The sequence below is a fragment of the Heptranchias perlo genome, chromosome 5 (assembly GCF_035084215.1).
Source record: "Heptranchias perlo isolate sHepPer1 chromosome 5, sHepPer1.hap1, whole genome shotgun sequence".
NCBI lineage: Eukaryota > Metazoa > Chordata > Chondrichthyes > Hexanchiformes > Hexanchidae > Heptranchias > Heptranchias perlo.
In genome coordinates, this window is record NC_090329.1 from 136,019,434 (window position 1) to 136,036,643 (window position 17,210).

A 17,210-nucleotide genomic window follows, 5' to 3' on the forward strand; every position below is an offset into this window, starting at 1 on the left:
CTTGAGTGTTGTTGGAGCTGCACTCATCCAGGCAAGTGGATGGTGGAAAGGCTTTGGGGAGTCAGGAGGTGAGTCACTCGCCATAGAATACCCAGCCTCTGACCTGCTCTTGTAGCCACAGTATTTATATGGCTAGTCCAGTTAAGTTTCTGGTCAATGGTGACCCCCAGGATGTTGATGGTGGGGGATTCGGCAATGGTAATGTCGTTGAATGTCAAGGGGAGGTGGTTAGAGTCTCTCTTGTTGGAGATGGTCATTGCCTGGCACTTAAGTGGCAAGTAACATTCGTGCCAGACATCAGCCCAAGCCTGGATGTTGTCCAGGTCTTGCTGCATGCTGGCTCGGACTGCTTCATTATCTGAGGGGTTGTGAATAGAACTGAACACTGTGCAGTCATCAGCGAACATCCCCATTTCTGACCTTATGATGGAGGGAAGGTCATTGATGAAGCAGCTGAAGATGTTTGGGCCTAGGACACTGCCCTGAGGAACTCCTGCAGCAATGTCCTGGGGCTGAGATGATTGGCCTCCAACAACCACTGCCATCTTCCTTTGTGCTAGGTATGACTCCAGCCACTGGAGAGTTTGCCCCCTGATTCCCACTGACTTCAATTTTACTAGGGCTCCTTGGTGCCACACTCGGTCAAATGCTGCCTTGATGTCAAGGGCAGTCACTCTCACCTCACCTCTGGAATTCAGCTCTTTTGTCCATGTTTGGACCAAGGCTGTAATGAGGTCTGGAGCCGAGTGGTCCTGGCGGATCCCAAACTGCACACTCAAACACTGATTCTAACTAACCAGCTGAAGGAGGCCAGTGACCAGTCCTAGGTAAACAAAGCTGTGAAACTTCTGTCAACCATCGGGGTAATCAAAGAGAAGCCGAGAGGACATGAACTCAAGCTTAGAAGAGAAGGTGCAGAGTTTGGATTTAATTACTTTACACAGAGGGGGATGAATGTGTAGAAAGAACCACACCGTGAGGAGTTGAGAACGTGTGGGAAAAATCTAAGGGAGATAGTATTTAAGTGAGTGAGTGATTATTTTGGGGGGTACCATCAAATGGACTGTATGGGCTTAATGAACTGGAAACGATTAATCAATTGTACAACTCCAGCCATTCTCAATTGCACTCCTGGCTGAGTTGTTGCACATCTATGGCATTTTCTGGTTTTTAATTGCAAATCCATAAAATATTCCTACTTTTCCATCTCTGTGAACTTTATGCGATTGCTAACGCTAGAACTGACAGCTGTGGGTTGCTTTTTCCTGCCACTGAAATGTTGAGTCCCACTGAAATGTTGCGATCACTCATTTGTTTTTTTGGTCTTAAAAAATGTGACCAGATCCATAATTCTGTGAAGCCCAGGTAAAGGGTGGACATTCTTAATCAGAAAATTCTCCAGTCCGTTTATTTTTTGCCCCTTTAGGATTTGATCGACACAACTAGTTAGTTCTAGTTTTTTCAACGGCGGTCACAGTTTTTTAAAAAAATACTGTTTTACCTCAGCTGTTTTTCTGATGAGTATTTGACTACAAACTTTTTCTGCTGCTGTTAAAAGCCGTCGAGCGACCTCCTGCCGGCCGGTCTGTCTCTCTCCCTCTCCCAGATATTTGACGGGGATTTTTTTTTCCGCTCCGACATTTTGTAGTGTCCCCGTGAGCGGCCCGGATCAACCAATCACTGACCGCCCCGAGCCTTCAAAATCTTCCCTCCGGACCAATGAGAGGCCTTGGCGGGGGCTCGCGCTCGCGCCCGCGCGTCAGAGCCCGGTGTCCGCGAGCGGTGAGCGAGCGGCGATTAGACCGTTTTTAAAAAAAAACCGCCGTTTTTAACGCGCACAATAATTTACATTTTTTTTTTAAAAAACTTCAAAAGTCAAGGTAAGATACCATTTTATGTGATGTTATGAGGTAAAGTAGAGGGGTTTGGAAGCGATATTTTTTTTTCAAAAACTTTATTTTTGACGTATTGAGAGGGCGGAGGACGAACTCAGCGGCGCGGCTTCCTCCTGTCAGTTTTTCTTTTTTTTGAAAAAAAGGTGGGTGAACCTAAAAAAAGAAAATCACACGTACAAAAAAAAAAGGAGAGAGTTAAGGTAAACATTTCTCTTGGTTTCATGTGTTAAACGTGCCTCTTGCGTTTTAAACCACGAAAGGCCGCTCTCTGCGGTAACTTGTTGGGTTTTGGTGGTTTTCGGGATCTTGATTAAATTTCCTTTTTAGAAGCCGCGGGACTCCAATAAAGTTTAAATCGTGATGTTTTCCCTCCATTTTGATGGGCCGAATTTGTTTTTTTAAAATTACACTTGCGATTCCGTCTATTTCGCTTTTAAGTTTTAGTTACATTTTCTGGTAGATTTCATATCGATTTCTGTGCAACTTTTAAACTTCAATTTTATTTTTAAAGAAATGTTGCAAACGAATGATCTAACAAAATATTAGTTTGCTCTTCCCCGGTCGAAAATATTTCTGGATCATTTCTCAGTTTTTTTTGTGTGTGTAGAACTGGGATTGTCTTGTATTTATTTTTGGTGGATTTGTTTTTTTGGGGTGTTAATTGGTTTGGCTGCCAGAAAAACAAGTGCACGGGAAGGCACTTCCGGTGCTTCGAGCTGTCACTCAGCAACGTGCAACAAGCTCTCCATCAATTCACCACTGTGCTTGGCAAAGTTTTTTATTAATTGTTTGAACAAATACATTTTTCAAAAAATTGTAAGTAGGGAAACAGGTCGATGCTTCATCAAATCCGACCTCCCTTTTGTTTGTGACTGATCTTGCTCAGAGTTCATGCAAAACTTTCAAGAAACATATTTGTCCTTTTTACTGAAGTGGGGGGGGGGGTAGGGATAATGGAATCAAATTGGATAAAACTTAATTGGTACCTTCATTGTAAGTACTGTGCACCGGAATCTGCTTTTCTGTTGTAGTTTTTGACAAATGTTGCAGTATTGGGTTTCAGTTTTGGGAAAAAAACTACAATTAGCGTGAAACCTCAACTGGTGTTGGATTTCTGTTTTACCTAAGCTATAATCACTATAAAAGAGCAGTTGGTGATTGTGGAGGGAAGTGTGAAACTCATTAGAATGAATAGTAATCCTTTGTTTAGCAGGGCTGCAACTATTGTAATGTGTGGTGCTTTGCTGCACAATTTAATGCCACTTGTACTGTTTTTGTACACAGTAAACTTTGCCGTGGTTCTTAATGTACCAAATATCTTTGATCTCATTAGCTGTTGTGTTCAAATTGAATTTTGGTATATAATTTGTCCTTGTTTCTCATCTCTTTCCCAACTCCCCATCATTTGTTCAGTATTCAGTCTTGCCCTATTACTTATGTGATTTGATAAACATGTATTCCAGTCATGACTGGAATACCTTTGTTTGGATTTTGGTGATTTAGTATTCATTCTGTTCTTCATTGTGGTTTAGTGAAATGGATACATTCATCTACATATATTGCAGCAAAAACAACTGGCATCATATCCAAGTGCCGTGACAGGATACGGCCAGGGGAAGTGATTAACTATTTGAGAGCAGTAAAGGTTTGTCGGTGTGAGAGATGTGTTGCATTGTCCACGTATCAGGACCTGGTTATGCCTAGAAACTCAGAAGTAAAGGCCAAACAAATGTTTCTTTGTTATTGAAAGGAAATCTAATATGTAACGGTAAGTTTGCACGAAACAGAGTGCACTAGAATGCTGTATTCTACAAATGTGCTTAAATCAGGATTCTGCTTCGCTCAGGCCTTCTGTATAATGAGCTAATATGAAAAATGTAGGTGTTTTTTGCACCTACTCTGACCCTCTATGGAGCAATCAAATAAATAACCAATTCTGGCATTGCCTGAAAAAATATCACAATATAAGTAAAAACAATTTAGGAACACAGGAGTAAGCCATTTAGCCCCTCGAGCATGTTCGGCCATTCAGTGAGATCATGGCTGATCTGTACCCTAACTGTATTGACTCCATATCCCTTAATACCTTTGGCTAGCAAAAATCTGTCGATCTCAGGTTTAAAATTATTAATTGAGCTTGCATCTACTGCTTTTTGTGGGAGAGTATTCTACACTTCTACCACCCTTTGCATGAAGAAGTGTTTCCTAACTTCTCTCCTGAATGACTTGTCCTAGCCTCCCCCACCAGTGGAAAAAGTTTCTCTCTATCTACCCTATCAATTCCTTTCAAATTCCTAAAAACCTCAATCAAGTCACCCCTCACAATGATAACGGAGCCCTGGAATAAACTAGTGGTCTGCTAGCATCTACTGGACTTTTAGCAGTTGTGGATTCTGTCCCAAGCTGATCCTGTCATGAACAAACTTAAACAAACAAACTAGGCTTATTGCTGTGTTGACTCAGAAGTTGTAAACAATTTTACAACACCAAGTTATAGTCCAACAAATTTATTTTAAATTTCACAAGCTTTCGGAGGCTTCCTCCTTATTCCAAGTTACTGCATCACAAATGGTTCAGATTTATATATCATCAATATCTGAAGCAAATTGTTTGGAGTTGAACTTCAGCATATATTGTATTTATTTTGCTCATCTTGCTGAACATGCTGGTTTGTATTTACAATGGTGAGTAGTGAATTAATGTAGTAAGATAGGCCGATATGTTTGGAAAAACTATTATAGCCATTCACCAATTTTGTAGGAACGTTACACCACCATGTGCAGGGGCATGTTCCTACTTGACTCTTTCTCAACTAGTACTTGCCACATAATGTGTATACACAAGTATCCATTTGGACTTCTTTCATACACACTGTATTTGACCCTTTTGTGATGTATTCTCAGTGGGGGAGATACAAAGAGGATACCACCTATCGCCTTAAAGATCTGAATTCCACTACCCAATGAAGACCTTATAGTCAATAAATCAAATGTATCCAGATCAGCTGAGTGCAACTGTTCATTACTTGGACGTGCTCTTCATCACCCAAATGTTTAAATTAGAATTGAGAGATGAAGCATATAATTAACTTAAGAAAATGACACAGATGAGTCAGATTGGAGGCTAACACAATGTTCAGACAAATGTAATTTAATTATTAGTGAGCCTTGATTTAAAAATTAATAAGAAAAGGAATGTCTTTGGAAACTACTAAAGTCGCCGGAGAGAGGATTAAGTTTATTTGTTGCATGAAAGTCAAAACTAAAAACTTGACTCAAATGTTGAAGTTTTGATACCTTCTACAGTGTGATGCTTCCATTAGAGGGGAAGACAACTGCAAGTGCTGAAAATCTGAAAGAAAAACAATTTCCAACATTTTTGGTGTTTACTTCAGAACCTTTTAATTGCTCAGGCATTTGGAACACTTACATTCAAATGGAAATAGCACACAAAGTTGTCGCCAGGTGACTTGGCATTATGTTTTTCCTTCTACATTTGGGCTACTGCAGGCAGCAACAGTAGTCCTCTGTTTCCCGCAGCTCCAGCTTTTCTAGTCTTTTGGTTCTGCTTTACAACAACAACTTGCATTTATATAGCGCCTTTAACATAGTAAAATGTCCCAAGGCGCTTCACTGAGCCACATAAGGAGATATTAGGACAGGTGACCAAAAGCTTGGTCAAAGAAGTAGGTCTTAAAAGGCGTCTTCAAGGAGGAGAGAGGGGTGGAAAGGTTTAGGGAGGGAATTCCAGAACTTAGGGCCTAAGCAGCTGATGGCAAGACCGCCAGTGGTGGAGCGATTAAAATCGTGGATGCGCATGGGGCCAGACTTGGAGGAGCGTAGAGATCTCAGAGGGTTGTAGGACTGGAGGAGGTTACAGAGCTAGGGAGGGGCGAGGCCATGGAAGGATGAGAAACCAGGATGAGAATTTTAAATCAAGATGTTGCCGGACCGGGAGCCACTGTAGGTCAGCGAGCACAGGAGTGATGGTTGCACGGGACTTGGTGCCTTAGGATATGGGCAGCAGAGATTTGGATGCACTCAAGTTTATGGAGGGTTGAAAATGTGTGGCCAGCAGGAAAGCATTGGAATAGTCAAGTGTAGAGGTAACAAAGGCATGGATGAGGGTTTCAGCAGCAGAAGCGCTGAGGGAGAGGCAGAGATGGGCGATGTTACGGAGATGGAAGTAGGCGGTCTTGGTGATGGAGCAGATATAGGGTTGGAAACTCATCTCAGGGTCAAATAGGATGCCAAGGTAGCAACTGGTCTGATTGAGCCTCGGACATGGCCAGGGAGAGGGATGGAGTCGGTGGGCTAGGGAATGGAATTTGTGGCAGGGACCGAAGACAATGGTTTCGGTCTTCCCAATATTTCGTTGGTGGAAATTTTTGCTCATCCAGTACTGGATGTTGGACACGCAGCGTGTCAAATCAGAGACAGTGGAGGGGTTGAAAGAGGTAGTGATGAGGTAGAGCTGGGTGTTATCAGCGTACATGTGGAACCTGATGTGTTTTCGGCTGATGTCGCCAAGGGACAGCTTGTAGATGAGAAATAAAGGCCAAGGATAGATCCCTGGGGGATTCCAGAGGTAACGGTGCAGGAAGAGAAGCCGTTGCAGTTGATTCTCTGGCTACGACTGGATAGATAGGGATGGGATCAGGCGAGTGCAGTCCCACCCAGCTGGACGAAGCAGGAGAGGAATTGGAGGAAGATGGTGTGGTCAACCATGTCAAAGGCTGCAGACAGGGCGAGAAGAATGAGGAGGGATAGTTTACTATGGTTACAGGCATATAGGTTGTCATTTGTGACTTTGATAAGGACCGTTTCAGTAATGTGACAAGGGCGGATACCTGATTGGAAGGGTTCAAACATGGAGCTGTGGGAAAGGTGGTCATGGATTTGGGAGGCGATAACACGTTCAAGGACTTTGGCGAGAAAAGGGAGGTTGGAGATGGGGTAGTAGTTTGCAAGGTCAGGGGTCAAGGATGGTTTTTTTTTAAAGGGGCGGGTGATGATGACACATTTGAAGGGGAGGAAAAAGGTACCCAAGGAGAGGGAACAGTTAACAATATCAGCTAACATGGGGGCAAGGAAGGGATGTTGGGTGGTCAGCAGTTTGGTGGGAATAGGGTCGAGGGAGCAGGAGTTGGGTCTCATGGACAAGATGAGCTCGGAAAGAGCATGTGGGGAGATAGGAGAGAAACTAGAGAAAGATGCGAGTTCAGGGCTAGGGCAGGGGGATCCTTGGGGGAGGTTTGGCTTGGTGAGCTAGGGGAAGGGAGGGAAATGGAAGAGGCAGCTGAATTGGTCTCAATCTTGGTGACAAAGAAGTCCATGAGCTCCTTGCACTTCTTGTTGTCCAGAGAGTGTGTCACTGATCTGCTTGTTTGACCCACCGAAACTTACATAGTTGCCAGGTATTCACACAGTATTTTCCAGAATCCACTTGTCACAAGGTGAACACCGCATCTTCATATTAAGAAACCAACCGGTTGCATCAGAGCTCTGAAGATTGGCATGTCTAGTCTTGTGACATTACTTGTGCTTGTCGTTTTCCAGACCTGTGGCTGAACAAGTGATGATGAACTCTGCAAAAGTTCAAATGCATTATTTACTGAAACAAAGTTGTCAGCATGCATTTCCCAAAGGAAATTTGTTCATTGACAAAGTACAATTCCTCTTTGTATGCACGAACGGCAAAAATCATGATATCTATACTTGGTGTTATTACCTTATCCTAAATATGATGTGGAGATGCCGGTGATGGACTGGGGTTGACAATTGTAAACAATTTTACAACACCAAGTTATAGTCCAACAAATTTATTTTAAATTCCACAAGCTTTCGGAGGCTTGTGGAATTTAAAATAAATTTGTTGGACTATAACTTGGTGTTGTAAAATTGTTTACAATTATCCTAAATATGGAATTATAGACCCTCAAAAAAGTGGGTCTAGATTCTGCCTCAGGGATAAAGGAGCTGGTTTTATTGGTGTAAATGTGGGAAGTCAGTGCAAGGAAACACTCTTTAGTAATCCAATCTCAACAAACGCCAATGTAAAAGTGCTTGATTACCACTCTGGTACAGATAGCTGACTACAACAACTTCTTGCATTTAGATAGCACATTTAACATAGATAAACGTCCCAAGGCGCTTCACAGAAGCGTAATCAGCAAAAATGCATGTTGAGCCAAAGAAAGAGATATTAGAAGGGTTGACTAAAATCTTGGTCAAAGAGGTGGCAAGACACAGCTGTCAGTGTTGGGGCGAAGGGAGGGGGTGATTCACAAGAGGCTAGAGTTGGTTGAATGCAGAATTGTTGGTCAGGGGTTGTAAGGCTGGTGGAGGTTAGAGATAGGGAAGGGCATTGGGGGCTGGGAGCCAATGTAGGTCAGTGAGGATAGGGGTGATGGGGGTGCAGGATAGGGTACAGGCAGCTGAAGTTTATGGAGGGTGGAGCATTGAAGGCTGGCCAGGAGAGTATTGAAATGATCAACTCTGGAGGCGATCAAGGCAAGTATGAGGATTTCAGCAACAGATGGGCTGAGGCAAGGATGTAGGCGGTCTTGGTGAGGATATGGGGCCGGAAGCTCAACTCAGGGTCAAATAGGATGATGCGAGCAGTCTGGTTTCCTGTATTTTCGTACTATCAAAACACTTTCACATTGTGCTCCAATACATGTTACTAAATGCAGCTGTGATACGCTTTTCAAGTTTACTTCTGTCAGGCTAAACCGTTAACATTTCTTGATCTTACAACTTCATTCAGCACTTCCTTCGGCCCTTTCCTATTCTTCCCAACTTTGTGCTTTGAGGATGGGGGAAAGCACAGCTTTATACCTTAAATCCTAAGACAAGTCATTCCAGGACTAAATATTAGTGACTGAGTCAAAAAGGATCTCTGTTGTGTGGCTCTTTTCCAAGGTGCCAATCAACTGGACTGGCCTGTGTCATAAGCTGCCTTGTATCTTGATCAATACCAAGCTGTTTGGTCAGGCTCCACCACTGGCTTTCTCAGAAATTAAACTACAGCCAGGAAATTGTTGTTTGGATTTTAATATTAATCTTCTTAAAGGTTTCTTCATTTGCTCCATGACTGTCTACACAAGAGAATGACCCATCCATTAGCCTCTTGGGTATGTTATTTTGACAGGCTTATCATATTATCACAAAACAGAAGATTTTTTAAATGATGTGAAACTATTAAATGTTGGTGTTCAGAGGGATTTGGGTATCCTTGTACACGAAACACAGAACGTTAACATCAAGGTACAGCAAGCAATTAGGAAGGCAAATTGTATGTTGGCTTTTATTGCAAGGGGTTGGAGTATAAGAGTAAGGAAGTCTTGCTGCAATTGTACAGGGCTTTGATGAGACCACACCTGGGGTACTGTATACAGTTTTGGTCTCCTTATCTAAGGAAGGATATACTTGCCTTAGAGGCAGTGTAACAAAGGTTCACTAAATTGATTCCTGGGATGAGAGGGTTGTCCTATGAGGAGAGGTTGAGTAGACTGCGCCTATACTCTCTGGAGTTTAGAAGAATGAGAGGTGATCTCATTGAAACATATAAGATTCTGAGGGGGCTTGACAGGGTAGATGCTGAGAGTGGCCGGAGAGTCTCGAACCAGGGGGCATAGTCTCAGGATAAGGGGTCAATCATTTAGGACTGTGATGAGAAGTTTCTTCACTCAGAGGGTTGTGAATCTTTGGCATTCTCTACCCCAGAGGGCTGTGGATGCTGAGTCGTTAAATATATTCAAGGCTGAGATCAATAGATTTTTGAACTCTAAGGGAATCAAGGGATATGGGGATCGGGCGGGAAAATAGAGTTGAGGTCAAAGATCAGCCGGGAACTTATTGAGTGGCATAGCAGGCTCGAGGTGCTGTACAGCCTACTCCTGCTCCTATTTATTATGTTCGTACATTTGTTGCTCCAGGCCAATTCTGCGTCACATTTTTGTGGGTCTTAAACTGCTGGTGGGTCTGCGTCGGCCCAACATTTGATAGAGAATGGTGGTCAATGGAAGTATAAATGGAGGGGGGAAATTGGTGTCAAGAGGCCTGTATTGAACAGCTGTTCAGTAATTGGAATAGCAAAACATGTATCATAACATTTTGCAATTGACTCTTCTGCTTCAAATCTGATATTTTATCCAAAAACAGTACTCTCCACTAGTAAGTTTTGACATTTTTGATATCAGCTAATCCTAATCTAATTCTTTACAAAAATCAGCAATTGTTTTCAATCTCTGAAGCCGAAGGTTCTTGAAATTCTTTTGTAATTTATTTAGAAAGTTGAGGTCTACTCTGAGATTTAGGACAAATTAATGAGCAATTAATGCATTGTATAAACAATTTACAGACTGTCCTATCGTTATGTGCCCAAACCAGTTTTACCTATGTGTGGCTATTCTTGACAATGTTATGAAATGCTTGGTGCAGACCTGACTAATCTGAGGTTGAATTGTAGGGAGTAAAGGAATAATATAGTTGAGTCCACAGCAGCTCTCATGCAGACATTGGGAAAAAAATTCAATATGCTGTTCTCTGTTTATTAAATGTAATTTGACCTAATCATAACTGTTCTTGGCAAAAGTTTGCTTTTATTGGCATGGTTGGAATTTTTGATTTTAAAATCCCAGCTGTTCCAGCTCTGGACTGTCAAAAAAAAATTCTAAAACACTTGCTATAATATAACTCTCTCTCTTTATACATTTTAGTCTTTCAGTTCTCTCTTACTTGCTCACTCACTCTCTGCCACCTTCCTCAAAAAATGTTAGTTTTGAGATTTGGAGAATTGTTTCACATTTTGGATATAAAATATTTTGTAATGTTCTGTTTTCTCTTTGCCTCATTTCTCTCTTGCCTGTCTCTGCTGATATGCTAGAATCATAGAACTTTACAACATAGGAGGCCCATCACAGTTGTACGATTTTTCTGAAAGAGCCATCAACTTAGTCCCATTCTCCAAACCCTTTTAATTTTTCTTTTTCATATATTTAGATAGTTCCCTTTTGAAAGCTGTTATGGAATCTGTTTTCACCACTGTTTCTGGTAGGGTATTTCATATCCTGAGAACCCTGTCCATTTAATAAAAAATCCTCTTAACCTTTTTTACCTCTTTTTTAAAAAAAAACTTTTTTACCCAGAGGGTGGTGGGTGTATGGAATTCACTGCCCGAATTGGTGGTAGAGGCAGGGACCCTCCACTCTTTTAAAAAGTACCTAGACCTGCATCTAAAGTGCTGTAAGCTGCAGGGCTATGGACCGGGTGCTGGAAGGTGGGATTAGAATGGGCACCTGGTTGTTCTTCGAGCTGGCGCAGACATGATGGGCCGAATGGCCCCCTTCTGTGCTGTATCTTTTCTATGGTTCTCTCCGTCATTCTTTTGTTGATGATCTTAAATTTATGCTCTCTAGTTACTGAACCATCGACCACTGGAAATAGTTTTTCCCAATTTAACTTGGCATCTATTAACATATATTAAAAACATCGATTAACCACTACTGTTTTCTGCCCTTTAACCAGCTTCGAATCTATGTACCTTAATTTTATCAACAACCTCCTATACAGCAATTTATCAGGCGCCTTTTGAAGATCCATATACACAACAAACATCCACTGCATTTGCTTTACCAATATAGTTGTTATTTCCTCAAAGAGCTCCATTAAGTTTGTCAGACACGACTTGCCTTTTATAAAGCTGTGCTGTCTGTCCTTAATAACCCATGTCTTGGTGAGTATTAATTTTATGCTGTATTCTAGCCTCTGGAAGCTTACCAACTACTGATGTTAGGTTGACTGGTCTGTTGTTACCTGGTTTATCACTTTATCCCTTTTTACATTGCTACAGTGTAATATTGGCAATCCTCCAGCCCAGCTTCCATATCCAAAGATGTTTAAAAGATTGTGTTCAGAGCCTCAGCTGTCTTCTCTCTGATTTCACTCAGCATCCTAGAATGCATGCTATTAGGGCCTGGTGCCTTTCCTACTATAAGTTCCCCAATTTTTTTCAGTATTACTTCCTTTTTTTATAGTTCTATTATCTAATTGCTCCACCACCTCCCTGAGCCGTGGCTTAGTTGGTAGCGCTCTTGAGTCAGGAGGTTGTGGGTTCAAGTCCCACTCCAGAGTCTTGAGCACATAATCTAGGCTGACACTCCCAATGTAGTATTGAGGGAGCACTGCACTGTCTGAGGTGCCGTCCTTCGGATGAGACATTAAACCGAGGCCCCGTCTGCCCCCTCAGGTGGGCTTAAAAGATCCCATGGCACTATTGCAAAGAAGAGCAGGGGACTTCTTTCCGGTGTCCTGGCCAACATTTATCCCTCAACCAACATTAATAAATAGGTTGTTATCACATTGCTATTTGCGGGACCTCACTGTGCACAAAGTGGCTGCTATGTTTCTTACACCCGGTCCAGATAGCATGCATTCCAGGTTGCTGAGGGAAGTAAGGATGGAAGTAGTGGCGGCTTTCCAATCCTCCTTAGATATGGGAATGGTGCCAGAGGACCGGAGGGGTGCAAATGTTACACTCTTGTTCAAAAAAGGGGAGAGAGATAAACCGGGCATCAACGGGCCAGTCAGCCTAACGTCAGTGGTGGGGAAACTTCTAGCGACCATAATCTGGGACAAAATTATTTGTCACTTGGAAAAACATAGGTTAATAAATGACAGCCAACATGGATTAGTTAAAGGCAGATCGTGTCTGACCAACTTGATTGAGTTCTTTGATGAAATAAAGAAGAGGGTTGAAGTAGTAAGTGCAGGTGATGTTGTGTATGTGGACTATCAAAAGGTGTTTGAAGTGCCACGTAATAGACTTGTTATTAAAATTGAAGCCCATGGGATTAAAGGGGCAGTGGCAGCCTGGATACAAAATTGGCTGCGCAACAGAAAGCAGAGAGTAGTGGTGAATGATTAATTGTTTTTTGGACTGGATGAAATTGGTATAATAGTGAGAAATGATCTTGGCTCAGAAGATCAAGATGTCGAATCAATTTGGGTGGAGGTAAGAAATAGCATGGGAAAGAAATCACTGGTGGGAGTAGTATATAGGCCCCCTAACAGTAGCTACACTGTAGGGCAAAATATTAATCAGGAAATAAGGGGGGCTTGTAAAAAAGGTAATGCAATAATCATGGGCGATTTTAACTTTCACACAGATTGGACAAATCAAATTGGCAAAAGTAGACCTGAGGAGGAGTTCATTGAGTGTATAAGGGACTGTTTCTTAGACCAATACGTCGGGGAACTAACCAGGGAACAGGCCATTTTGGATCTGGTAATGGGTAACGAAACAAGATTAATTAATGATCCCAAAGTAAAGGACCCCTTGGGAAGCAGTGATCATAACATGATAGAATTTCACATCCAGTTTGAGAGCGAGGATCTTGGGTCTGAAACTACTGTATTAAACTTAAATAAGGTCAATTACAAAGGAATGAGGGCAGAATTGGCTAAAGTGGACTGGGTAAACAGATTAGATGGTATGATGGTGGATAAGCAGTGGCAAACATTTAAAAAGATATTTTATGACTCGCAACAAAAATATACCCCTGTGAGGAGGAAATATTCCACAAAAAGGGTGAACCAACCATGGCGAGCTAAGGAAGTCAAGGACGGTATCAGGTTAAAAGAAAAAGCATACAACATGGCAAAGATTACTGGTATGCCCGAAGATTGGGAAAACTTTAAAAACCAGCAAAGGATGACTAAAAGAATAATAAAGAGGGAGAAAATAAATTGAGAGTAAACTAAATAAGGGGTGGGGAGGGTCCCATTGGAGAGAAATCTACAATGCTAAAGAGAAACGACAAGGAAGCTGTGCAGGAAAGTGATTGGGGTAAGGGTAACCAGATTGCGTCAGAAAGGGACAGAACGTACAAACAAAAGAGTGCACTAACAAATAGGGTCCGGGTAAGAAAAAATGGTCATAAAACAAATAGGGCCATAGTACAAAAAAATGTTAAGATGTCTAAAAATGTTAAAAAGACAAATCTAAAGGCAGTGTATCTGAATGCACGAAGCATTCGTAATAAGGTAGATGAATTAACAGCGCAAATAGATGTAAATGGATATGATATAGCAATTACAGAGACATGGCTGCAGGGTGACCAAGGCTGGGAGCTGAATATCCGAGGGTATTTAATTAGGAAGGACAGGCAAAAAGGAAAAGGAGGTGGGGGTGGCATTGTTAGTAAAGGATGAAATCAGAGCAATAGTGAGAAAGGATATTGGCTCAGAAAATCAGGATGAAGAATCAGTTTGGGTGGAGTTAAGGAGCACCAAGGGGCAGAAAACACTGACTGGAGTTGTCTATAGGCCTCTAAACGGTAGTGGTAACGTAGGGGATAGGGATCAAACAGGAAATTAGAGATGCATGTAACAAGGGTACTACAGTAATCATGGGTGACTTTAATCTACATATAGACTGGCCAAACCAAATTAGCAGTAATACCGTGGAGGATGAATTCCTGGAGTGTGTATGAGATGGTTTTTTTAGACCAGTACGTTGAGGAGCCAACCAGGGAACAGGCCATCCTAGATTGGGTATTGTGCAATGAGAAGGGGTTAATTAATAATGTTAATGCAGGGTCCTTTAGGGAAGAGTGACCATAACATGATAAGAATTCTTCATTGAGATGGACAGTGAAGTCGTCCAATCTGAAACTAGGGTCCTAAATCTAAACAAAGGAAACTACGAAGGTATGAGGAGTGAGTTGGCTATGATAGATTGGGAAGCTTCATTAAAAGGCATGACGGTGGATAGGCAATGGCTAACATTTAAGGAACGAATGCATGAATTGCAACAATTATACATTCCTTTCTGGCGCAAAAACACAAATGGAAATGTGGCTCAACCGTGGCTAACAAAAGAAATGAAGGATAGTATTAGATCCAAAGGGGAGTCATATAAAGTTGCCAGAAAAAGTAGCAAGCCTGAGGTCTGGGAGCAGTTTAGAATTCAGCAAAAAAGGACCAAGAGATTGATTAAGAGGGGAAAAATAGAGTATGAGAGTAAACTTGCAAGGAACATAAAAGTGGACTGTAAAAGCTTCTACAAGTATGTAAAAAGAGAAAGATTAGTGAAGACAAATGAAGGTCCCTTACAGTCAGAAACGGGAGAATTTATAATGGGGAACAAGCAAATACTTTGGTTCTGTCTTCACGGAAGAGGACACAAATAACTTCCCAGAAATGCTAGGGAACCAAGGGACTAGTGAGAAGGAGGAATTAAAGGAAATTAGTATTAGTAAAAAAAATGCTGGAGAAATTAATGGGACTGAAAGCTGATAAATCCCCAGGGCTTGATAATCTGCATCCCAGAGTACTAAAAGAGCGAGCGATGGAAACAATGGATGCATTAGTTGTCATCTTCCAAAATTCTATAGATTATGGAACAGTTCCTGCAGATTGGAGGGTGGCAAATGTAACCCCTCTATTTAAAAAAGGAGGGAGAGAAAACAGGGAACTACAGACCGGTTAGCCTAACATCAGTAATAGGGAAATTGCTGGAGTCTATTATAAAGGATGTGATAACAGGACACTTAGAAAATATCAACGGCATTGGACAAAGTCAACATGGATTTATGAAAGGGAAAACATGTTTGACAAACTGACTGCAGATTTTTTTGAGGCTGTAAGTGGTAGAATAGATGAGGGAGAACCAGTGAATGGTTTTCAGAAGGCCTTTGATAAAGTCCCACATAAGAGGTTAGTGTGCAAAATTAAAGCACATGGGATTGGGGGTAATATACTGGCATGGATTGAAAATTGGTTAACAGACAGGAAACAAAGAGTAGGAATAAATGGGTCTTTTTTGGGTGGCAGGCAGTGACTAGTGGGGTACCGCAGGGATCTGTGCTTGGGCCCCAGCTATTCACAATATATATCAATGATTTGGATGAGGGAACCAAGTGTAATATTTCCAAGTTTGCTGATGACACAAAACTGGGTGGGATCGTGAGTTGTGAGGAGGATGCAGAGAGGCTTCAAGGCGATTTAGACAAGTTGAGTGAGTGGGTAAATACATGGCAGACGCAGTATAATGTGGATACATTTTTTTAAAATTCGTTCATGGGATGTGGGCATCGCTCGCAAGGCCGGCATTTATTGCCCATCCCTAATTGCCCTTGAGAAGGTGGTGGTGAGCCGCCTTCTTGAACCGCTGCAGTCCCTGTGGTGAAGGTTCTCCCACAGTGCTGTTAGGAAGGCAGTTCCAGGATTTTGACCCAGCGACGATGAAGGAACGGCGATATATTTTCAAGTCGGGATGGTGTGTGACTTGGAGGGGAACGTGCAGGTGGTGTTATTCCCATGTGCCTGCTGCTCTTGTCCTTCTAGGTGGTAGAGGTCGCGGGTTTGGGAGGTGCTGTCGAAGAAGCCTTGGCAAGTTGCTGCAGTGCATCCTGTGGATGGTACACACTGCAGCCACAGTGCGCCGGTGGTGAAGGGAGTGAATGTTTAGGGTGGTGGATGGAGTGCCAATCAAGCGGGCTGCTTTATCTTGGATAGTGTCGAGCTTCTTGAGTGTTGTTGGAGCTGCACTCATCCAAGCAAGTGGAGAGTATTCGATCTCATTCCTGACTTGTGCCTTGTAGTTGGTGGAAAGGCTTTGGGGAGTCAGGAGGTGAGTCACTCGCCGCAGAATACCCAGCCTCTGACCTGCTCTTGTAGCCACAGTATTTATATGGCTGGTCCAGTTAAGCTTCTGGTAAGTGGTGACCCCCAGGATGTTGATGGTGGGGGATTCGGCGATGGTAATGCCGTTGAATGTCAAGGGGAGGTGGTTAGACTCTCTATTGTTGGCGATGGTCATTGCATGGCATTTATCTGGCGCAAATCTTACTTGCCACTTGTGAGCCCAAGCCTGGATGTTGTCCAGGTCTTGCTGCATGCGGGCTCGGACTGCTTCATTATTTGAGGGGTTGCGAATGGAACTGAACACTGTGCAATCATGAGCGAACATCCCCATTTCTGACCTTATGATGGAGAGAAGGTCATTGATGAAGCAGCTGAAGATGGTTGGGCCGAGGACACTGCCTTGAGGAACTCCTGCAGCAATGTCCTGGGGCTGAGATGATTGGCCTCCAACAACCACTACCATCTTCCTTTGCGCTAGTTATGACTCCAGCCACTGGAGAGTTTTCCCCCTGATTCCCATTGACTTCAATTTTGCTAGGGCTCCTTGGTGCCACACTCTGTCAAATACTGCCTTGATGTCAAGGGCAGTCACTCTCACCTCACCTCTGGAATTCAGCTCTTTTGTCCATGTTTGGACCAAGGCTGTAATGAGGTCTGGATCCGA

The 17,210-nt window shown here is 42.5% G+C and overlaps 1 protein-coding gene across 2 annotated transcripts in view; it reads left to right on the top strand.

The window, feature by feature from the left end:
* The first annotated feature begins 1,763 nt into the window (after positions 1 to 1,763).
* lbr (lamin B receptor) overlaps positions 1,764 to 17,210 on the top strand; it is a 69,221-nt gene continuing 53,774 nt past the window's right edge. Inside the window, exon 1 of one of the 2 annotated variants that reach the window (XM_067985241.1) lies at positions 1,764 to 1,880. The gene's annotated coding sequence lies outside the window, so the exon portion shown is untranslated. Of the gene's footprint in view, positions 1,881 to 2,000; positions 2,096 to 17,210 lie in introns of those variants that run through there. The other variant, XM_067985240.1, reaches the window with a different exon arrangement.